Source organism: Hemicordylus capensis, chromosome 2 (genome assembly GCF_027244095.1).
Source record: "Hemicordylus capensis ecotype Gifberg chromosome 2, rHemCap1.1.pri, whole genome shotgun sequence".
NCBI lineage: Eukaryota > Metazoa > Chordata > Lepidosauria > Squamata > Cordylidae > Hemicordylus > Hemicordylus capensis.
This window is the reverse complement of record NC_069658.1, coordinates 334,742,289-334,766,569: the sequence shown is the minus strand read 5'-3', so window position 1 is coordinate 334,766,569 and position 24,281 is coordinate 334,742,289. Positions and strand designations below refer to the sequence as shown.

The following is a 24,281-nucleotide window of genomic DNA, read 5'->3' as shown; positions in this document are numbered from 1 at the left end:
ACCTTTCAATTGTTCATGCTATGGTTAAGGTTTGGTGGAGTAATTTATCACAGTGGGCTTCTGAGGAGCTTAAAAACTGAGGTTATGGTGACCAAGAGCAGCATTCCAGGGCATTTTTAGAGCAAGAAATGCCCTTTGAAGAAGACAAGATAATAAAATGGCTGCAGAAGTAGTACTGCCTAAATTATTAACGTTGATTGTGTGCTACGAGCAGCAATGTATTGACCAGAGTTCTTTGGTTTCCTAGCAGCCAGTGTGTACTGGAGAATTCAATTGACACTTAACTCCACTCTCCTTGGTGAAGTCAATCAGGCATGCAAATCTTTTGTTCTAGGAACCTTGTCAAAAGAGTGCCACTGTCATTTTTCCAGTGACACACAGAAGGCACCAGAGTTATAAATTGGGTTTCAACATAGCTGATGTCAGGAGAGGGTAAAGGAAAACAGCACTCCTCTATGTGTCAGCAGTCACAAGAAAGTGTAGAGCATGTAAGAAGTGGTTAATCAAAATCTGGGCTGTTCTGGACTCTGCTCTGACATCTAGTGGAGCACTTGGAATAGGGCACCAAACACAAAACAATGGCTTGCTTCACGGAGCGATTTTACACAACAGTTTACTCCACCAACTCCTAACACAACTGTAATGGTTTCCATTGTACTTAAAAGCTACATAAGAAATTACTGTGGAAAACAAAATTCCACATGAACAAAGCTGGGTCTGTTATACTTCAGTTTCTCCCAGATTGACTGGCAGGAGGATAATCTTTTAACTTGGCCGAAGTTAAAATGTATCAGAGATGCAGAAGGCTACTCATATTAATATGGCACAATACAGCCAAATTTCTTACTGGTTTCTCTGGAACAGTAGTAAAGCATGCATTTAATACACTCAGTGAAAACAGTGGGTCTCAAAAGTGCTTTACTCTGACTGGATCATGTCCACAATTTGTGACAGCATGATAAGCAACAAACACATAGCTATTGGGATGGCTTATTTTATTTTATTTTATTTTAGTTAGTTAGTTAGATTTATATGTCGCCCTACTCCCATAGGACTCAGGACGGCTTACAAGCAATAACATACACGTATTTTATTTTATTTTTTACACTTATATCCCACTCTTCCTCTGAGGAGCTCAGAGAGATGTACATGCTTATTTTTATCCTCACAACAACCCTGTGAGGTAGGTTAGGCTGAGAGATACATGACTGTCCCAGAGTCACCCAGTGAGTTTCATGGTTGAATGGGGATTCAAACTCAGGTCTTTCTGGTCCTAGTACAACACGCTAACCACCACACTATGCTGGAATCATGTTTTAATGGAAGTGTTTTAGCTTTGGAAGACAGACTACAAACTATTCTTGTATGGATAAATTAAAAATTGAGTTCAAAAATGTGAGATTTCGGTTTGCACTTCAGAATACATTATTTGCAATCAGATGCATAAAAGGTCAGTGGAAAAATGGATGTGCCATAAGTGTGTTCCCTGCTGATTCTTTCAGGTGAGGTGGACACAGGAGCAGCAGCTACCATGGTAGCGGCAGGCAACAAGCTCTGGCGCCTCCTCCTCCTCCAACAGCTAGTGCTCTCCAGGCCCAAGGGACAAGGCAGGGGGACGGGCTGACTGACCCACCCATTGATCCCACTAGCTGCTGATGAAGAAGCCGCCTCTGTTGAGGCTCTCGGAGCCTTGCTGGAGATCAATTGACTTCACCATCTTATGATGACCACCCTGGGGGCATAAGAAGAGTAATCCATATTTCAAGATCTCTTGCTTTCCTGACATAACTCCCTTGGGAGCAGAACTTTCATTGCACTGAAAATAATCTTAGTGATATAACTGAACATCAAGCAAGATGAACAACGTTAGTGGTGGAGAATGCAACTTTTCTTTTCTTGATGAAGGCTTCACTGCAAACGATATTCTAGAGCTTAACATAAATGAAGTTTCTCCCTCAGATTATTCTCTTCAACCAAGCTTTTTAGTTGAAGTTTTTAGCTGATGTTTTAGTTGAATTTTATTGATCGGTTTTAACTTTAAATTTTATTCATGTTTTAAATGTGTTTAATTAATTAATTAATTAAATTTAACGTATTTCTATACCACCCAAAACTTACATCTCTAATTAATTTTTTTTTAAAAAATAGTTTTGTTGTAAACTGCCTAAAGACTTTGGTAGTGGGCAGCATATAGATGTGATAAATAAATAAATTATAAATAATTAAATCGCTAGCTTAAACACGGCATGCATTATGTTTATGGATTTTTCAAGCCTAAAGTTTTCTATCTTTTGTCTGGGGGAAAATGACTAGAACATTTCTTACTCTTGAAGTGAAACCCTCAGGATTCAAGCAGTTACTAAATGATCTGTAGGACACCTAAAACTTGTAGTGAAGTTGGGTACAACATTCTCATCTTGATTTGGAATTGGATTGTTATTTTCCAGCTTTCTCTGAAGCCCTCTTCAGATGTTATGAGTGTCATGGGCACTCATGCTTACAACTGCAAAAGTTGGGAGGGTCCCTCCTTGCCACTGTCATTCACCTCCTCCTGCCGGGCACACACATTTACAGTGCCATTTGTCTGAAGTGCCATAAGTGTGTTCCCTGGCAATTCTGTGAGCGGCAACCTGGATCGATCCAGGTTGCCACTCATGGAATTGCTGGTGAACACACTTATGGCATCTCCCTTTCAGACAAATGGCGCTACAAGCTTGTACACCCAGCAGGAGGAGATGAGTGACAGCAGTGGGGCAGGACTTCCTCCCCACTTTGCAGTTGTAAGCATGAGTACCCATGGTGCTTATAATGTCTGAAGGGGCTTGTGAATGTTTGGAATACATTTGTCTGTTTTGCAAGAGTTCTTTCTCAGCTTGCAATGTTGGTGCATGTGTGTTAATAATGCTGCATGTATGTGCAATCTTGTACTGCCCCCAGGGATTGTAATTTTCTTGCACCTGCCCTGAACAGAACTCATAGCACTGGCCATGTTGGAGAGGTGTCTGGAAATAAAAAAACTGTCTCTACAACAAATACACCCAGGAACAAAGTTACATTTTATATCTGGGTAGGGAACAACAATGCCCCAAAAAACCATTAATCCATTCAAATAATGGATTAATCTAAACAGAGAAGATATTATCCAAACAAAAGGCTGCTTGATTGGGTGGTCAGGTCACATAGTTTGCAGCAATCAATGTGAGTTTCCTAAAGTGTAAGCAGTTAAACATTATTTGCCCAAATAGTTTACATATCAGCTAGCTTTGTAGGTAGTTTCAAGCAACCAATGAGAGTTTCACTGAAAGTGAGGGTTTATCATTAATGACCTTTGGTACATGCAGCTACAAAGTGACTAGTTTTGGGCACCTAAACAATGACTGTGCATGTAGCGAATTCCAGATACATTCTGAGCCAGAGAAGAACTTATGAAGACGATGTTCATAATACACTCAGTCGTTACTAGTTGGCCAAATTCGTATTCTAGAACAGGTAACTACATTTCACTGCATTTCTACATACACATGACTGAGTGGAGTGCCTGAGTCATGTTTTGCTGCACCTCTGTTTTAGTTTGACTCACAGAGAGATGTTAATTGTATAGTGACTGAGAAGGTACACTTTTGAAATGAGATATGAGGATGTGACAGCTGGTCAAAGAGACCAAAAGTCTAAGGGGAGAAGACGCACTCACACACAGCATTTGGAAAAGGACATAATACAGAGGTGTTTATATGCAAATACTAGAAGCCTCTGAACCATTATGTGGGGCATGGAGTGCTTCATTGCAGATGAGAACATAGATATAGTGGCCATAACAGAAAACTGGTGGAATTGAGAGAACCAGTGGAATACTGCTATTCCTGAATGCAAACCCTATAGAAAGGACAGGGAGGGACACTCTGGGGATGGTGTAGTTGTGTATGTCATGAAACCCAACAGAGCAGGATATTTAGGAGGACTGGACTTCTCTACCGAATCCTTGTGGGTGGTAGAAACAGACAAAAAGTATTTTATTATGAGGGGCCATTGTGCTCCTCAACAAAGTGCTGAGGGTGATTTTATGTTGGAAATAAAAGTCAGGGCAGCACCCAAGGGAAAGGTGTTGTGACTTCAATTACCCTCACATATACTGGATAAATTCATGTTCAGGTTATGACAAAGAGACCAGATTTCTTGATATCCTAAATGACTGCCTTAGAACAGTTGGTCATGAAACTAACTATGAGGTCATTCACACAATCAAAAACTGTGGTCTACCCAGGTTTGGGAGCTGTGTGTGCTTCCAATTTTTGGTTGTGTGGAAGCAAGTTAAGAGGAAAACCTGGGCAGAAGTGATTGTGTGGAAACAAGGTAGGAGGAAAAGCTACCCTGTTTTCTTCCTACCTTGTTTCCAGACAATCAAAAATTGGGAGAGCACACAGCCCCCAAAACTGGGTAGAACGGTTTTTGATTGTGTGAAAGACCTCCAGATGGGAAATGACCTGGCCTTAATACTAAATGGCACCCAGAGCCTGGTATGAGATGTGTTGTCAACACATCTTGTGCTGACAACATGAACAGTGACCAGAGTGCTATCAAACGGAACATATATGAAGTTGAAAATTGCCAAGGACATCCAACACAGACACAGTTGGCTTCAAGAAACTTCCTCCGTCTTTTCCAAAGTTCTTTCCCCTGACTCATGGGCTTCCCCATGGCAAGAGAATGGAGCATGTTTCTTTTCCTTTCTTCCCTCCCTGATGTGAGCCAGCACAGAGTGCCAGATGCAAGGAGGGCTGGTAATCATAATCAAAGGATCACAGCGATCTAGAGCTGGAAGGGACCTTGTAGTCTCTACGGGTCCTCCTACAGCATCTTTGACAGATGGTGATACAGCCTCTGTTGGAAAACCTCTAGTGAAGGAGAGCCTACAATTACACATGGCAGACTCTTCTGCTGTCAAACAAACAGCGCGTGTAGTTTGGAAATTCTTCCTATTGTCTAGCCTATGTAAACCGCTTTGAGAACTTTGGTTGGAGAGCGGTATATAAAAATCCATAGTAAATTCGTAGTAGCAGCAGCCGAAATCTGCTTCCATGTAGTTTCAACTACTGGTTCTAGTCCTGCCCACAGGAGCACAAGGGAGCAAGTCCACGGCTTCCTTTATGTGACAGCCCGTCACATATTGAAGGTCATATTTCCCCTAAGTCTTCTTTCCTCAAAGCTAAACATACAGAGCTGCTTTCAGTGTTCCTCATAGGACTTGGTTTCCAGACTCCTCACTGTCTTTGTTGCCCTGCCCTGAAACCAAACCATTCCAATTTATCAACATCCTTCTTAAAATGTGAGGCCCAGAATAGTAATCCAAGTGAGGTTGACCAATACTATTCTGCAGGGCCCACAACAGTAAGTGAAATTAACCAGAATAAAGTGGAACAATGACTTCTCATGCTCTAGATGCTATACTTCTGTTGATGCAGTGCAGCTTAAGGGTGCATTTGCTTTTTAGCAGCTGCATCACGCTGCTAATCATGGTCAACTTGTCATCTGCTAAGATACCTCGTTTCTTTTCACAGGTACTGCTGACAAGCCATGTGACTTCTTATGTTTGTGCATTTGATTTTCCATCTCTCTCCGTTGAACTTCATCTTGTTTGTTTTGGTCCAATATTCAAGCCTATGTTCAGATCAGACTGAATCTTGATTTTATCTTCTGAGATTCGGTCTGTTATTTTAACTCTGTTAAAAAAAGATGAGATTAGTCTGGCATTACTTATTCTTGTCTAAGAGTGTCCGGGTCCAGTTTGACTGGTCTGAACCCAAACAGAACTGCCCCCCCCCCAAAAGATGGCCAGTCCGAGTTTGAACCAAACCAGGCTTGGTCCTTAATGGACTAGTTTGACCCAGTTTGGCTATGCTTGTAAAGGGGAATCCGGTGGTTGGGGGAGCAGCAAGACGGCACCTTACTGGCAGTTGCAATGGTGGCGGCAGTTTTTCTAAACCCTGCCCGCCCCCCAGCAACACGGTCTGTGCGGCAGTGGCGTAGTTCTAGCCTCCACACATGCACAGATGCCGGAAAGGCACAGCTGTCATTCAGGCCACACTGCTTGCGGCAGTGGGGGGCGGGGAGCACCCAGGGTTTAGAGGATCCGGTGCCAGTAAGGCACCTTACCTGCAAGAAAGATAAGTAGGGGAAGAGGGGGCTTGGGAGTAGGTGGCAGGCAGGCAGACAGGGCTGGGCTTAAATTCCTCCCCAGCTCAGATTAAAATCCAAGTTGGAAAAGTCAGACATGTGGTCTCCAATGAGAAGCCCTCTTAAGGCACTGAAATTGTTTTTGCCCCCTGGGAAGCTGGGTAGAACTATTTTGTCTCCTATTTTCTTTTAAGTGCCTTCCAATTATTGAGGGGTGTGTGATCCCTAGGTTATAGGCAGGCAGCCTGAGTCTCAGATGCTTCTTTATACAGTTTTTGATCTTTAAACCAATGTCCTCAGACTGAAATGTTACCAATATTGTGCCTATGGGACCATGAATAGCTTTGATTTCTAAGATCTCCACCTCTTCCCAGACCAGTGTTATTCCAGCAATACATCTTGAATCATGTAGGATGGCCTTGTCCCCTACAAATGAGCTGGCTTTGTCCTTTATTGTCCAGTTGGACAATGTAAGAATAAAAGATTCTTTGGAATCAGGCTCCCTGGAAGCACCCAAGGAAGAATGGCTATATTGGGCAGCCCCTTGCTCCCTACTACTGACTTGGTCATGAAGTTTAAAAATGGGCTTTCCAGCCAGGATAGCCTCATCTACCTTATCCCTTTCCACTGAAATGTCATTTGTCCCTATGGGTGTTATTTCAGAACTATCCCAGAACTTATCTATCTATCTATCTATCTATCTATCTATCTATCTATCTATCTATCTAAATTTTCTTATACACCGCCTCCTCCAAAGACTTTAGGCGGTGAGTCTATTGTTACCAGAGCATCCTCTTCAAAGCTTGTGGAGACTGGGACTTCAATGCTCCTAGGCTCATCAGATGTAGGGCAGATCATTGTTTCCACAGGCCTATCATAAAAATTTTCAGAATAAAGAGGTGTATCTCTGTCCACATTCGGTAGTTCCAAGTCTCATCTTGAAAGGAGTTACCTTTATGGCAGCCTGGTCTTTAGTTTCTGTAGTTTTATCCCTATCAGGAATAGAGTAAGAAGAAGCAATTTTCAAAATGCCTTGTTCAATCAAGGAACAAATAGCAGATAAGGTTGCTTGAACCCCCATTAAAACTTTCTTTACTTGGGAGACCTCTTCAAATAGTGTTAATACTGACTGTCCTGACTGAGTACAGTGTTTTCCCAAAGCTGATAAGGGAGGGAGAGTCATGACTTTCTTCTGATGAAAAGGCTTTGGTGTCAACACGTTAAAATCAGGTGGTGAAGTAAGGGGACCTAAATTATCTTGTTGCCTTTGAGGGCTAATCTCAGGTAGCCTGAGGAACTGATGGTTGTCAAACAATTTTACTATAGGGTCATTTGAATAAAAAATGGAGGTAGCATAGTTTGTGGCATCAGGCCCTGTGAAAGTTCCAGTGTCCACAGTAGATGCAACCTGGTTCACTTCTGGACTACCCAGGTCCCCCACCCATACTGTGTCAGAATCTTTCACATTATCCTGCATAGCAGGAGGAAAAATGGAATCCTAGTTTTCTGCCTGACAGAAATGGGTGACTGTGCAGTAAAACCTAAGGAACATTGTCTTCTAGATGACACCATATTTGGCTATAGAAAGTCTTTACAAGTCCTCCAGTTGCTTGTGGTCTGCCAGTACTACTGTTCACTGTGGTCTCTCCCCCCCCCCCCCCATGAAGGCTTCTCTCTTCACAGCTCATAATCTCTGGCCCACAAACTGTCCACCACAGGCTGAGAGCCCTTTGGCCCTTACCCTTAGGCCCATGCTAAAGGCTTGTGCCTTTGGCAAGCTCAGCCAAGTTATATCTGCAAGTGAGTGAGGCAGAAACAAAACTGCAGAGTCAGCCCAGCTGGAACAGCTTTGGTTTTCTCTCCTCTTCCTCCCCCCCAGGTCCAAATCCAAGTTGGAGATTATAAAAATATAATTATATATAATTATATATTTCAAGCATGGAGATGAAAAGCCAGATGTTAGCTTTCAGAAAGGTTTATGGACTCTCCATAGGCCTGAATGGGGCTCTGAATTAGAGCACTGGTCACCACAGAATCCTGAACATTGCCTTCATTGTCACTGTTGTCATCTATACTGTCCTGATTCCATTCAACTCTCTTCATTCTCAGCAGGATTGTTGTTCTTCTTCAAATGCATGCACTGTTAAAATCCTTGGAAGGGCTCCCCCTCCCCCCGCACATTTGGAAACCCTGTCTTGCAATCAGATTAAAGCTGTACAAATCAAGTCAGATTATACAAATCTCTGCCATCCATTCTTTTACTGTGATGTAGATATAAACTGTAAAGTGCTAGTATTTATTGGTACTTTGATGACCACAGCCTGTCAATGATTCTGAACAACAAGGGAAAAGACACCAAGGATATTCACACGAGAAGCCCTACCCAAGCTTGCACTGCCTCTGGGTAGGGCTGTGCTTGTGGAGTGCCAGAATTGAGACCAATCCCAGCACTGCCCTGGTTTTTTACCCAGGCAAAAAGTGAGGTAGGAAGGTGCAGGTGTGCCCTCCTATCCCACCATCCAGTCGTGTGTCAGCACGGACTGCGTGCAGCTCTGTTTGGGCTGCTAGCAGCCCATGCTACCATAGAGACTGGCGGGAGGAGTGCCCTGGCCTCTAGAATGAATTCAATGCATCGCATGATCAGCATGGTGCATTGTGGGCTTTCTGGAGGCTGGGCATTTTTCTGGAGGCCGGGCATCCGGTCTCTCTCTGTTGTTGCTTGCTTGCTGCAGTGGCACTTGTCTGGGTGTGCAGGGAGGTGACTGGGGTGGCAGTGGTGGTCATGTGGGGAAGAAAGAACTGATCCTGCCTTCTCCCTGACCCTCCCTTTCCTTGGGAAATGAGGTCATGTGAATAACCTCAATAAATACAGGAACAAAAGGAGCAGAGACCTTAAGGTACAGCAAAGGTAATTTATTGCCAAATGTATTTCAAGTACTGTAGCTTTTCATCAAGGGTGACTCTGATTAAGCTCTTTTAAGATGGCAAAGAAGACATTTCTGGTATCTCCTTGAAAGCACTGAATTTGATTTGTCCCTGATGGAATGATTTGTCCCCTACTTGAAATGCATGGGGAATTAATGATCTCTGCAGCTTGAGTTCTCTTTCCCTTTTGTTCCTGGTACAATTTAAGGATGTGCAGAAACCCCCTGAGAAATTTCACTTGTCTTGTAGCAAGTCATTTGGCTGGTTGTGAACATTCTCAGATATTTTGTTTTGGGAGGAGGCCTGAAATTAGCTTTGTTTTTCACTTTTTTGAAAATTCATTGCCAATTGTAGCTATGCTTCTGGAAGAACAAAGCTAGCCTTTCTCATTATCTCAGTGAAACACATTCTTACATATGGATTAAAACTGATATGGGCACTTAAGTGTAAAAGAGCAACAGAGAGCCAGTTTCCACCCTTTGATTACAGACTCACAGAAAATTGTGCTTGCTTCTCTCAGGGAGGGAAACACATCTGATACAGGGTAGGGATTCTGATCTCGGGCAGGTAACTCCTGAGTAACTGCGACATATGAGCTGCATGTAAAATAATGAGGCACAAACAGGAATGTTAGAAATTTAATAATATCTTAGGTCTGGATTTTGCCTAATTCAGGCAGCTAATGGAGGAATTGTGTCTCTCTGTTTTGACTGTGCAGTTTGGCTCAGAAAACTCAGCTAAAATAAAGTCTTTCTCAGCAGGGAAGCTGGAATCCTGCTGCTAACTTAACATGATCCTCTGTATCATATGGTCTTGTCTACGGCAGACGTGCTACATCCCTCCAAGTCAGTCACGTAGGCTGCAAAGCTGGAACTGCTTACTCATGGGAAGTTTGGCTGATTTTTATTACTGCCATTCATTTGTGGGTAGCTTTAGACTTGTGGCCCTTTTCTTTCTTTTTCTTAATTCATGTATGAAGGTGTCAAAATATTGCCAGGATTCATCTAGCTCAATATTGTCTGCTCTAGTCATTCTTCAAAGTTCCAGGCAGAGATCCTTTCCTTGATAGTTGAGCTGTTTTAACTGGAGGTGCAACAGACTGAAGTTGGAACTTCTGTTTGCAAAGCAAACAGGCAATCCTGTGTTCCGCATGTGCATCTCCAAATAACCAATCTATTCATCAGTCACTGAAAAAGATGTACCTGCTCTTTTCTCTGCCGTTTCTGAAAACTGAATCCAAGACCTCTTATATCCAGATTATGAATCTTGCCTATGGTCTCACAAGCCTGATTTTAAGGGTGTGTGTGTGTGTGGCAGGGGGGACTCTTCAGCCACAGTTCTGCATAATTAAATACATTAAACACTTTATACCACTTTTGTTCATTCAATTGCAAATGAAATATGGAGGGAAAATTGCTTCATGACCACAACTATGGTGGTGAGCAATTAGATTTTGTTCAACAGTAAAATTCATTCACCAATAATTTGGGAAAATTTAATTTGAGTACATCTCCATGGCATCCCACATCCTGCCTACGGTCACAGAAGTTTCTGGTGTCCTGGAGGAACTAAGGGAAGGATCACATGGCCAAGAAACTCTGTCCCAGCTCAAACAACAATAGGAAATAGGCAATCATGTAATAGTGAACTTGGAAGGGTCAACTTAGCATATCTTCTCCTGCACTGAAGCAGATCACTTCATACTGAAGATGTCATCCATATTAAATATCCATATTAACCCTCATCTGGAATCATGATTTTTTACACATGAGTAGAACTTCATACTCCCATGTAGGCCCACTGGTTACATTGAATGCCCCCCAACTTTTTCAGGCCACAGAACCCGTAATCATTTAACATGTCAGTCCAGGGGAGTTTAGCTGTGACCCCCACATCCCAAGCATGGGGCCCTGTGGCATGTACTGTATGACTCACTGTGAGCTTTTAGCAACAAAAATGAACATTTCAAACCCCAGACTAATGAAGATCCATATTTCAACAGTTCTGTTCTCAGCATTTCAGCTGAAAGGACATGCTGTAACTTACCTAAAGACCATCTGGGAGTTTGTCAAGTACATTCTACGGGTCAGTCGCCCACAAACATCACATCTTTTGCTTGGTTTCTTGTCAGCTGTCCTCGGCACAGACTTCCTGGTACACACAATACCAACATCTTCTGTCCATCCAAACCACAACAGTGCTCCTTTGTGAATGTGGTTGCATCTCTGGGGGTATGTCTGGCTTGTTGTGTTTCACAGTGCCTACACAAGTCAACCCCTTGCTCAAGTGAGTCTCTGTCAGCTATACACTGGGGGGAAATGTTATCCCTCACCACAGTTCTCTGAGGGCAGGTTCAGATGAACATGGCTTTGCACTCATGAGAACATCAGGTCTGTGGCAAGAATACACTTGCCCTGATGTCACTGGTGGATACACTGATGCACTCATGGCACATCCTTTAATCACTTGAATTATCCCTCATCTGAATCATCCTTCTACAAGCACTTCAGCAAGTGGCCCTAAGGGTTGTTCCATGGCTGTACACATTGCTGCACAACTTGAAAGACTACTTGTCTTTATCCTCCAGCTTGCTTCCCAAGGTAAACATCTCCTGCCAGTGGGTAGGATGTTTCTGCATCACAGCACCACCATAATTTCAAACTACTTCTTTGGCTTGCTTGGAATGTGTTGCTAGAAGGAAAGGCATCTCAGAATCCTAATAGCTGCTCATCAACTGCTGGCCAGACCCAGGAATGTAGCTGTGCTGCAGCTTCTGCACAAACAAGGTCCAGAAACCTATAATGGTTGCCAGCTTGGCAATTACTCTTCTCTCCCGTCATGTGGCTTCGTCATTGAATCTTAAATGATTTGTAATGTCCTCCAATCATCTCAGCTGCATCATGGAACAGAAGTTCCAATATTGGCCCAAATGTATTGCCAATAGTCCTTGCAGTGCTTCCAGATTGTCAAAACACACCAGCTGGGACTAGCAGGCAAAGATACACTTTAGGTTCTGTTAGGTTAAGGTCCTTCCAACAGAACACAGGAAGCTTACTGCTTCTGACTGCTCTGCCTTTTGAGTCAGACCATAGGTCCGTAAAGATCAGCATTGTCTACTCTGACTGGCAGTGGCTCTCCAGGACTTCAGGCAGTATTTGGATTCCTCCCTCAGTGTTCATGATGGTCCTCTCTCCCTCCCCGCTCACTGCAGGACAGGGAGTTGCTTCACTCACTACTTCCTCCTGCTGGTCTCTCACTGAAGGATGCAGTCCCCACCTCTGTCATGTTCATAATAAACTGGTTGAAGACCACCTTTTGCCATTTCTGCTTGTTATGTAACGCATTATCTTGGTACCTTCACTGGCAGGTGAATGAGGTTCAGCAGACTGTTCAGTGCCACACAACCCACATCTACATCTACTTGCTCACTCCATCTGGTACCAAGCCCCAACACCTCACATTCTGGGCTGTATCTCTGTAGCAGAAATTGGAAAAGACTAGAAATGTACTACAGATGATTGATTAACTGATACCAGGCTTACGGAAGCTGACAGATTGTGGTTGCTGCTGTTGAGATCCTTTCGGCTTTGTTCTGTGGACTAAATCACTGCTTCTGTGAAGTCAGATGCTTCTGAATGCTTTACTTGTTCCATACAATGGATCTGACATTGTGGGAGGAGCTAGTTTAATCTGCCTTCCTAACTCAGGATCACAGAACTATACAGTGCCTTAGACTAGTTTTGAGACACCATCATCATCTGGGGAAACAAAACTGAAATTTCCAAAAAGAAACAGGGTGTTCTCTCCCAACCCAAATAGTTTAACATGGGCATGGACCCCAAAACTGTCAAACCAAACAGGTTCGACGTCGAATTTGTTTGCATATCCCTAGTTCTCTCTTGATCACATGAGACAAACAGAAGGAGTCAGAAGAAGAAGTAGAAGTGAGCCTCATTTGGGAGGGAATGAGTCAGTAGGTGGGGATCAAAATGAATAATCTTTCTGTGCTATATCAGAGTTAACTGCCACCATACCATTTACTTTGTGACATTTGTGTACTATATAGGTAACTTAACTGGAGAGCTTAGAGTAGTCTCCTGACATTTGTCAGTATAATTTGTGAAATGGCTCTCAGCTGTAGGGAAAGGAGGAAATTGCTTTTTGGGAAGGAGGTGAGCAATGCCAAACTATATAAAATTGAAGAGAATGCATAAGAACCCAAGAAAAGCCCTGCTGGATCAGACCAAGGATCCCTCTATTCCAGCAACCTGTTTCTAATAGGCTGGCCAGATAATTCTGGGAAATCTACAGCAGGGCATGAAGCCATTGTTTTTTCTGACAGCATAGGTTTTCTACTACTACAACTACTTCTGATATTTATATACCACTTTTCAACAAAGTTTGTAAAGTGGTTTACATAGAAAAATAAATATATAATAATGAATGAGTCCCTGTCCCAAAAGGCTCACAGTCAAAAAAGAAACGTAAGGTAGACATCAACAACAGCCACTGGAGGGATGCTGTGCTGGGGTTGGATACGGCCAGTTGCTTGCTCCCTGCTGAATATAAGAGAATCACCACTTTGAAAGGTGCTTCTTTGCTCAGTTAGCAGGGGTCTGAGGCATCCTACAGTACCTCTAATTCTAGAGGTTTCCTTTGGCCACCATGGCTAATATGATCAGAAGAGGGGGAAATGGACTAATTAACAGGGAAGAATCATGCCCTTCATATTCAAGAACATTTGGAAAGAATGTAAATGTGTCAGAGGCTCTGTTCTACACTTTGTCATGATGCTTATATAGATTTGCAGACCTCCCCTAGTTATATGTAATTACCTCTATTGTCACCTCTCTGTGTCTGGTAGACAATAGGTTCCCACTGCAGTGCAAAACACACAGCTGTCACTTCTGCAGATGGGTTTATTTAAAATTTACACAATTTGGTCACACTACCGATATCTTAATTTAATTGAGATTTTTTAATAAAACGGCTGCTGCATGCTAATTAAGAACAGACTTGATTGTTTAACAAATATTGTGAAGTTTGTGTAATTGGCTGCATCGGTACTGAATTAGCATATACTATCTGTTGCTGCTCTCCTCGGATATAATTGGGCTTTTACTGTGCTTAAATAAAATTAAGATTGATGACTTTAAAATAAGAAATCTTCTTTTTTTTCATAAGCTGCAGCAGTTTTACTTAATAGGAGCAGGTGTATTTCTATCATGTACTGAATGAATAATGATTATGCTCATCTTAATTAGCAACTTGGTTGTAGCATCTTGGCATTGGATCTTGGTATGCATTGCTTAAGCCTTGGGTTTCACTCAGATGACTAGGAGAGACATTTGGGTTTAAATCTATAATTTTTTTAATGAAGTAAATCTCTGTTAAGTGACTCTTCTGCACTATCTCTCTCCTTTCTCTCCCCTCCTGTTTAACATTCTGTTGCATGAGCTTCTCTGGACTGAAGACAGTTTCCACAATATCTTCACAAGACCAAACACGTAATGGCGCACAACACCAACAAAACATATTTAAATTGGATTGAACAGCTCATACCATGAAGTGGACTTTTGCACCATCTTTGGATGTCATATTTCCTGTGACTTTTAAAATTGTTCTTCAATAGATTTTCAATAGGTTGGAAAAATATTATTGATGAGAAAATAAAATTTCTGTTCACTTAACACATATAGTTCGGTAGACTTGAGGAGAATATACCCTCAATATATTCTCTGAAATTTCTCAGGAGGAGAATATGAGGGTGGGGAGCATCCTGAGAAATTTCTATTGAGCTTATAAATATTCTCAGAAATTCTCAGGAGGGTCTTTTTCTTCAACACAGCAGCTGACTTTCTAGGAATTACCCCACCCCCAAGCATGATCCTCACTTAGCAATAGCACTTACATTTATATACCGCTCTATAGCCGGAGCTCTCTAAGCGGTTTACAATGATTTTTAGCATATTGCCCCCAACATTCTGGGTACTCATTTTACCGACCTCGGAAGGATGGAAGGCTGAGTCAACCTTGAGCCCCTGGTCAGGATCGAACTTGTAACCTTCTGGTTACAGGGCGGCAGTTTTACCACTGCGCCACCAGGGGCTCTTTAGGAGAAAAAAGAAAGAAAGAAAAATTAATAGCAGCAAGTGAGGGGCACAGAAGCCATTGAGACTGCTTGGATTATTGCTTGCTTTCTATAAACAGAGATTCACTGATAGAATCTATTTAATTTTATAACCAAGTTTATGACTCTGCACATGCCCAGGAACTGTGGACATACTTACATTCATACACAGTGGATTGAGGTCTTACACTCAGCACATACTCGGAGTGAACAGTATGGATAAATCAGTAACAGGCCTCACTGAATAGAGAGACACAAGAGGGGTCGATAGTGTACTGAATGAGGCTGTTCTCATGACCAGCCAAGCCCAAGGCTTAGGCAGCCAAGAACTGTGAGAACTGCCAGGATCCATGTGGATCCTGGTGTTCCAGTGGTTCCAAACCCAGTGCTGAAGCCTGGATCTTAGCTGAAGTTAAGGGCACAAATGCACCCATAACCCGGCTTCCAGGATCATGTGTCAGCGTGAGCTGCTTGCAGCTCGCACTGACACAGAAACAGGTACCTAGAGTGCCTGTCTCCTGGGGGAATTCTCCAGTGCACCACATGCGATGTGCAGTGCACTGTGGGATGCTCAGAGGCCAGGATAATGAGTCCTGGCCTCTGTTGATCCACACTGCCCGGAGCAGCACAGATAATCATCCCCGCTGCTCTTGGCAGGGCGGGTTGTGTGGGCGTATGGCTTGTGCACTGCAGGGGCAAAGAGCAATCATCTGGGGGAAGGTAAGTTGAACCCTGCCTTCCCCCTCACCCACCCACCCGTGCGTGGTCCTGTGAATAGTCCCAATACCTCTTAATGACTCTTCCTTTTGGTTTGCAAAATAACTTTCAGCTGTTCAAGTTTCTTTAGAATGGCAAATTAACATTTTTAAACTCTAGCCTATAGCATGATTTGCCAAGACAATGAGGGACTTTGTTTCTTGGATCTTGGGGGAAAAAAAGATTTTATGGATAGGTTTGGTTATAAAAATAGATTCTATTAGGGCCCACTCTGGACCTTCACTGTCCTCACCCACCAGCCCTGTGCACTCTACAGCTGAAGTAGAGAGGAGCTGTGTGGTCAATGCTCTTTGGTGATGTCACCGAGCAGGTGCAACTGCGCTGACTCGGTGACACAGGGTTGCCCCATGCAATGAGAACAGGCTGCCTTAAAGGGGCCACATGCTCTTTCTGTCAGTGATGTTGGAGACTGGGGAAGTAGGGGCGGGGGCGGGGCAGCGCGTAGAGCAGTGCACAACCCTTGGATACCTGTGTCCCCCTGTCATGCACATCTCTTGTCTCTGTGGTGGCTATGCCCCTGCTTCTGACACTAGCAACTGCTGACTTACAAATTTTATCAAAATGTCCTTTCAAATTGTGTTCCTTGCATATTGCTGGCTTTGCAGGACATCTTGTAAAATCTACCAGCATTATCAGTTTAGCAACTGTAAAATAACGTAAAGCTGTGCTGTCAAGTTGGTGTCAACTCCTGGTGACCACAGAGCCCTGAGGTTTTACTTTGGTAGAATACAGGAGGGGTTTACCATTGCCATCTCCCACACAGTATGAGATGATGCCTTTCAGCATCTTCCTATATCACTGCTGCCCAATATAGGGGTTTCCCACAGCTCCATAATCCAGCGGGGATTCGAACCGGCTTGATCATCAAGCCATTTCCCCGCAACGCCATTAGGTGGCTGTAGCCTGGCTATAAACGTACCACACCAGTAGCAATGGCCACTGCTTAGAGTCTGAGTGGGCTGCCGGTGGGCAGATCCTGTGAAGGGCTTGTCCCAGCTGGAGTGGGGCCTGCTCGTGGGTCTTCTGAGGTGCCATTAATGACTGATTCCAAGTGGCTTATCACCCTGCTGCGGGAGGTTAGTGGCCATCTTGCCACTTTAGAAGGAAGGTCTGGAAATGGTATGGTGCCTCACTTTCCTGCGCTGCCTCATGCCTCAGTGACATGGGGGACGAACTAGTGAGTCAGAAGGCTAGAGGGGTCAAGACATTGGTCATTCATCCTCTCTACTGCTCTGACACTATCCCTTTGACATGTAGATTGCTACTCTCAGGGACTTACTTACTTCCGGCCTCCCTGCCTCCCTCCCTTCCTCTCTTCTCCCTAACACACACACTCGCCTCTCTCTCTGCACCATGTGTGCAGAGAGTCATGCAACATCTCTCTGCATCCAGCCAGCTAGATAGATTAGAGATACTATCTCTTCACTTTCCTATCTAGAATGGAGTTCTCCAATAAAGACTCCTTATACTGATTTGAAACTATGAACTGGTTCCAAGTTTCTTTTGCTTTCAGCAAACATGCATGCCTGGGCATACTCTGCTGTGGTTTGCCTCTGTGCACTCTGTTGTAATAGAAGGGTCTCTCTTACCAGAGAGAATTCCCAACACATGGAGCACACTACAAGCCCATTTTTCTCCCCTCAACTTTCCCTTATTTGGTGATGGCAGCAGCCAGTGCTATTCTTCCACTTCCCTCCTTCTTGTGCCCATCCCATTAATGTGCCACCTCCACCCCTTTGCCACCTGAGGCAAATCTTTACACAGTTGATTTACACAGGAAAATGTAAGTATAAAAGTGTAATCTGGCAAGAAATGCTCTGTTTTTAATGGGAAAGCCTATATTATACACCAGCGTGGTGTTGAGAGCCAGCGTGGTGTAGTGGCTAGAGTGCTGGACTAGGACCGGGGAGACCCGAGTTCAAATCCCCATTCAACCATGATACTAGCAGGGTGACTCTGGGCCAGTCACGTATCTCTCAGCCTAACCTACTTCACAGGGTTGTTGTAAGGAGAAACCTAAGTATGTAGTACACCGCTCTGGGCTCCTTGGAGGAAGAGTGGGATATAAATGCAAAATAATAATAATAATAATATTTATGAGCTAGTTTTTGCCATTGAGTCTTTCTTTTCTCCCTCACAAGCAACAAGTATTTAAATTAAAGGGTTGAAAGAGCCACTTGAAGTTTGATATTATGGTTCTGTAATACGCATGAATCTTTAGACAGCCAGTACACTTGAATGAGTTTAGCTCTGTTCAGATGTTACTGAGTGTGGCAGAGTTCATGGTTACAGATGTTAAAGTTGGCAGGAGGTCTCGCCCCACCACTGTCTCTCACCCCTGCCTGCCAGGTCCTCATGATTACAGTGCCATTTGTGTGAAGGGGGAAGCACTGTAACCATGATGGCTGATGTTTCTGTGAGCAGCCCGGATGGCCTAAAGCTGCTGCTCCTTAAAATGCCAGTGTGGCATTTGGGTCTGATTCTGTTGTGTTTGTGAAGTTTATTTCCAGACGTTTTTCATCTCTAAGGTTACCTAGGCTTGTTCACTTCACCTATATCTCTGCTACCACCATTTGTTTGTTATGAAGTTTCTGTAATGCTGAGTGTTTCTTACTCTGGTAAAGTGACTTTGCAGATGTGGGGAAGGTTGTTGACAGGAATCACTCAGAGATGTTTCATACAAAAACAAGAATAAAAATTTATTAAAGATGCTTTCTGAAGTTTGTGTATACTACTATTAAGTAGGGCTATTAACTTGTTTGGTTACAGTATTGATGTTTCTTTTTACAGAGCTTGGTTGTGTTTCACTCAGTATGTAAAACTTTAACCCAGTTCCTTCCTAGAACTGTTCTTTTTACTCAGTCCTGATCACAGACTGACTTATTCCCAGTCTTTGTCACAGACTGTTTTTAATCCTTTGAGTCTAAAGCATCTCCTTTTGAGACTGCTTCTCACCAGACCCCAAAATCCACTCCTCTCTCTACTGCTAACACTCAACTCCCAATTGTCATACTTTAATTGCCATTTGTGATTGACAGCTTCACTGTGTTCTAAGCTAATTTACATAAGAATAGTTCTGCTCCATGCACCACTGTATCATTTCATCACAGCTGACTATGATGGCTACAGCACTCCCCCCTTCACACAAACAGCATCTTAACCATGAGTATTCAGCAGCAGGAGTGATTGAGCGACAGCAGCAGGGCGGGACTTCCTCCTCATTTTTGCAGCCATTGCGATTGTGCTCAGTAACATCTGATTAGAGCTTTTCATTCACTACCCACACTGAAAGATTTTATTCACAATCACTGCTGGGTTTTGTGCTAAGCCATAACTTCCATGTAAAGTTTCTAGTATCTGACTCCAGCAATGGCATACTAAATATAAATACATTCAAATTGGCTAAGCAAAATTTCTTTACACTGATGTTTCTTGCTTTAGAGTGCATTGGATACTAGTTTTAATTTCAAACCACTTAATCCAGAGTAGTGCCACTAAAATCAGGTGGTTGTTTTAAAAAAATAAAAATTTAAGCAACTCTTACATGTGCAGACATTAGAACTCCATTACAGGAAATGGTAAGTACACAATAAATGCACATTAGTACATTGAAACCACAAGAGCTTAGATGCAGAAACAAATCAGGATAAGTATACAGTTAATTACATATTTAAGTGCATAGTAAACAGAAAACACGATTAGTGTCTTCCAGCATAAACCTGCCCTCCTAAACTTGCCCCCATCAGCTCAGGCATTAGGTGGAAGACATTCTGCAGTCCACTTTCATCTTCTCACCCAACTACGAAAGGGTGTATGCCCTCACTTTCTCATACCATGAACGTTCCTTCAGTTTATTATGCATGTATGATTTGGCCCAACTAGTGTCCACTCATCTGGCAGAGCTTCCTTGCTCAAATGTTTTGGGATCCCTCCCTCCCTTCCTACTACACATCATGAAAATAGCATTCATAAAGAACAGGTTTACTTTCCTTGTAATGGACCAGGGGGTCCCCCAGAGAAAACCCTTTCCTTTTTTGAGTTTGGAACTCTTTACTGTGGCATGTTGTTGGGGGCACATGTACCCCAACATTAGACCCAGAGATACCAACCCAGAAGTATGTGGAATTCAGGCCTGTGTCTGGTTCCATTTTATTAAGAAATGAATTAAATGCCTGAACACAGGATGAACTGACACCCAGATCTCAACTGCTTTGAGAAGGAAGAGGCGATCCAGCATTGTATTGTGAAATGGGCACTCACAGAAACACAAGGGCTAAGCCTGAGCTAATCAATATGCTAAAATGTAACTCACCATCAGATAATGTCTGTGGAAGAGGCCAGAGGCTGATCTCCCCTTTCCTGTTGCAAGAGATCTATGTTAATCCTTGTCAATGATTGCTCTCCTATACTCAATTGCTCTCTATAGAAATTCAAAATAGGTAAATGCACATAAAGAAAACACCTATAGACTTTAATTCTTACTTTACTAACACCTTAACACCTTATGGAATCAGGCTAGCAAATCTGGGACAAGAGAAGGGGCCCATTTGCAACTCAGAGATGAAGATTTGCTTTGGGCAATGTCCCCCCCTCCCCTTCTAAGCTTACAGCTTACAGAAGATTGGATTCAGATCTCTCTGGGCTGGCTGAATAATTAAAAGACATATCCAGAAGTTAACAGCAAGTTGTCACCTTTTGGGACACAGGAAGGATGAGGATATTTTGAATAGACTCTATGAGAGATCAAAGGAACATACAACTATAAAGAATGAGGCTTCCTGGACAGAGAGCTAGCAATCTTGTGCCTACAAGCAAGATCTGCTTATGAGTAATCCAAGGGTTTGCTGCCCAAGCCGCGGGGCTAGAGGCAGGAACTCTTTCCATGGGAGAAGGGACTGTCTGTTTGTGACTTCTACTGCACAGTAAGAAGTCAAGACTCCCCAGCCATGATACTCCCTAGCAATCTTGCCTAACAAGCATACTTGCTCAAGAGCTATCCCAGAGTTTGCTGCTAAGCCGCGGGGCAACAAGCAGGAACTCTGTCCATGGACAGGAACTCTCTGTGACTTCTGCTGCGCAGTGAGAAGTCAAGACTTCCCCAGCCATGGTGCTCTGACTCTCAGCCGTGCTCTGAGCAAACTGCATGCTTGATCAGCGCTCTCAAAGCTCCTGTCCCCAGCCAAAGCCTCTCTCCTTCAGCTGAAAGATCCACCGTTCCCAAGCCTCTGATCTGGGTAATATGCCACCCCACAAGCCTTGGATCCCTCCATCCTTTTCCCTTCTTCTCCCTTCCCCTCGTCCCTCGACTAATTCCTGATCTCCCCAACCCATGCCAGTCCTCAACCTTCCTTACCCCCCCCCCCTTCCATCTATATCTGAATTATATTAGGCTCTAGGAAGATTTAACACACACACATATGTTAGTTAGGAACACTGGGTGAATATTGATGCTGGTTAGAGTTGAAATATTGTTAGTAATACTGATAGAATGTTCTGCTTTCTGCCCAGTTAGATTGATGTTGTTATTTTTTTATACTCAGTAAAGCCCATTGAATCATTTAGGATTGGTTCGATCTCCTTTCTTCCTTGCTCCCAGATCCTACATGGTCACTATATAAAAGAACTGGTCACTTGGTGACACTGATGAAACAGGCCTAATTTTGTATGCTAGCTAATGAGCATATTTAGTATACAAATCAGGCCTGGACCACAACAATGTCAGTCTCATACAGAGCAGAAGTTGTTGCTAGTTTGATATGCTAGTTCGGGCCAGTCCAGATACTTTGCTAGGTCTTTCATACCTTTTGTGATATAGGACATTCTTTGGTTGCACAATCCATGGTATCTTTGGGTGGATCTGGATTGGTAGGTTTCATTTTACCACAAAGTGGCTGTTGACACTTTCTATCTTTCTCGGTTCTCCAGGGGTTTTTACGCACAACAGGTTTTACCACGAGGTTACGGGGAGGCTTTACTGCAAAATTGTCCCAAAACCCCAACACAAATAGTGGATTTTTCCCCCCTGGATATAAATCAAGTACATTCTAATGCACAGTGAAAAACCCAAATTGTGTGTGAACTGCTCCCTGATAACTCACTCATATCTAGCCAATATGTGAATGCACTACTGCCATTCCAGAGGAGATGCAAGTTAAAGGGCTTCAAAAGCCCCGTGTGAAAAGATTTGAGGGGTTCCCAGTCACTGTATCACACATATGGTGATACACCCTCCATCGCCACTGCCATAGGTGATAGGGCACGGTTTTGTCCATAAACGTTTCTATACAAAAAATCCCATGTTTAAAATAAGACAGGCCACTAATATCAGTGGGACTAACTCTTATACAAGTTGCTGTGACAAAAGTTCAGTGTCACAAATTCAATTTCACACATCCACTATGAATGAGAAATAAAATCAAGCCATGGATTTTTACCCATTTAAAAAAAAAAAATCAAGGAGAACCTGGATTTTCATCTTTCTATAAAAAAGAAGCAAACAAGTGTTTCTGATCTCATTCTTTACTCTTATAAGCACCATACATTCCAACTGGAGCTGGCACAATGCAAGTTACAAAGAGAGGAGCTTAATTTTTTTCCCCCTTCAGCTGAACTTGATGTGATCTCTTGACCTGAAGTTTTGCTTTCTTTTTAAAATCTGCTTTAAAGAACATGATGTGTGAGTCAAATTTGGCCACAAAATCCTCAAAAGAGCTAAACTATTAATATTAAGAACAAAAGCAGCAGCTAAACAAAGGAACACCACACACACACACACACACACACACACACACACACCCTAAATCAGAAATTAGAGTGTGCCAGAGCTCAAGTGAGGCAGAGTTTAAAAAGAAAAAGGGGAAGGAAAAAAAACCAGGAGAAGAGGAAAAAAGAAGCAAACCTGGGTCCAGGCCCAATGCTTCTGAAAGGGGCTTTTCATGATACAGCCTCATGAAAAACGGCAACCCTCCCATAATCCATCAGATATGGTCCTGGAAAGGCATTTAAGTGTGGGGTCCTGTCAAGTAATGCAAAAGCCCAATGATGGATGATCCAAAGGAGTTTATCTTGCTCTGGGAAAAAAAAAAGACTTTGGAACTGACACTTTATATATTTCCAAGCCAATAACAACATCTTAAAATAACGCCCTCTCCCTCCCTCAAAGAGGATCTGACAGCGCGAGAGAGGAGGGGGCTGAGAGAGCAGCGATCACAAACGATTCAGTTTCAGGGTCTGAGAACTTTGTTGTGGGCAGTGCAGCTCTGAAATGATTTATAATTAACTAAAAGATGAAGACTCAAATGCCATGCTTTCATAACAGGGCTATAAAAATAACCACATTCACGGTGTTTGCAAAATTGGAAACAAATGTCCCAAGGAAAACAAGAGCTCTTTTGCTTTTTTACCCATGCTTTAGTGAAAGGAAAATACTGGGAGTCTTAACGTTAGCACAAAGGATGAGCCAGTATAATCTGTCATGGGAAATTCATCTGGGCAAAAGCAGGATTGCTCCATTACTCCTCTATGACTCAAACATAAAACTATATTGAAAAGCCTTATGTTAAAAGCAGTTACCAACCTTCCTCCTTTTCTGAATTTTGTCATTCTTTTTTGCCTATCCCATGGGGCTGAAGTAATTACAAATAAAGTGCAACTTCAGATCTTCTAGAAGATAGCAGAAGATTAGGGTAGTTGAAAGAAGTTCTCACACAGATCTCAGATCTAGATGATGGATTTAAACAAAAGAGTTTAGTTCAGATCCATGTCCAGCCTCAAGCTATTAGGGTAGTCATGGACAAGTCATTACTAACCTGAGTTTCCTGTCTATAAAATTATAATATTGGTAATATTAATGATTTATCAGTATATGGTGTTCGCTATTTTTATTTATCATTTTAAATGTGATTTACTGTCTCTTTAAATGTAGTATGACTCTTTATATGATGAAGCATGCCAGTATTTCCCCATCACCACCACCACCACCACCACCACCACCACCACCACCCCCCCCCCATATTTTCCATTGTGCCTGCAATGAATTCATACAGGAAGTGAGACATTGACCAAGCCACAAAGGTCTATTTCCAGAAATCCCCACATTACACTCTACTTTTTTTTTTTTTGCCACATTGCACTAAATTGTCTTTCTGTATGACTGTGAGCAACCAAATAGACCCGAGTTCAAATTCTTGCTTGGCCATGAAATTCACTCAGTATGCTTAGGCTGTGTCACAGCTTAACTGACAGGGATGTGAGAATAAAGAGTTAATTATATCTCTTG

General features: G+C 42.8%; 1 long non-coding RNA gene across 3 annotated transcripts in view; it reads right to left on the bottom strand.

Annotated features, from left to right (window-relative positions):
* Nucleotides 1-2,709: 2,709 nt before the first annotated feature.
* LOC128344599 (uncharacterized) overlaps nucleotides 2,710-24,281 on the bottom strand; it is a 34,674-nt gene continuing 13,102 nt past the window's right edge. For 2 of the 3 annotated variants that reach the window (XR_008315939.1, XR_008315937.1), the window contains 4 exons: nucleotides 23,580-23,722; nucleotides 20,316-20,423; nucleotides 6,955-7,163; nucleotides 2,710-5,717 (listed from right to left, as the gene is read on the bottom strand). This is a non-coding gene — a long non-coding RNA (uncharacterized LOC128344599). Of the gene's footprint in view, nucleotides 5,718-6,954; nucleotides 7,164-20,315; nucleotides 20,424-22,526; nucleotides 22,659-23,579; nucleotides 23,723-24,281 lie in introns of those variants that run through there. The other variant, XR_008315938.1, reaches the window with a different exon arrangement.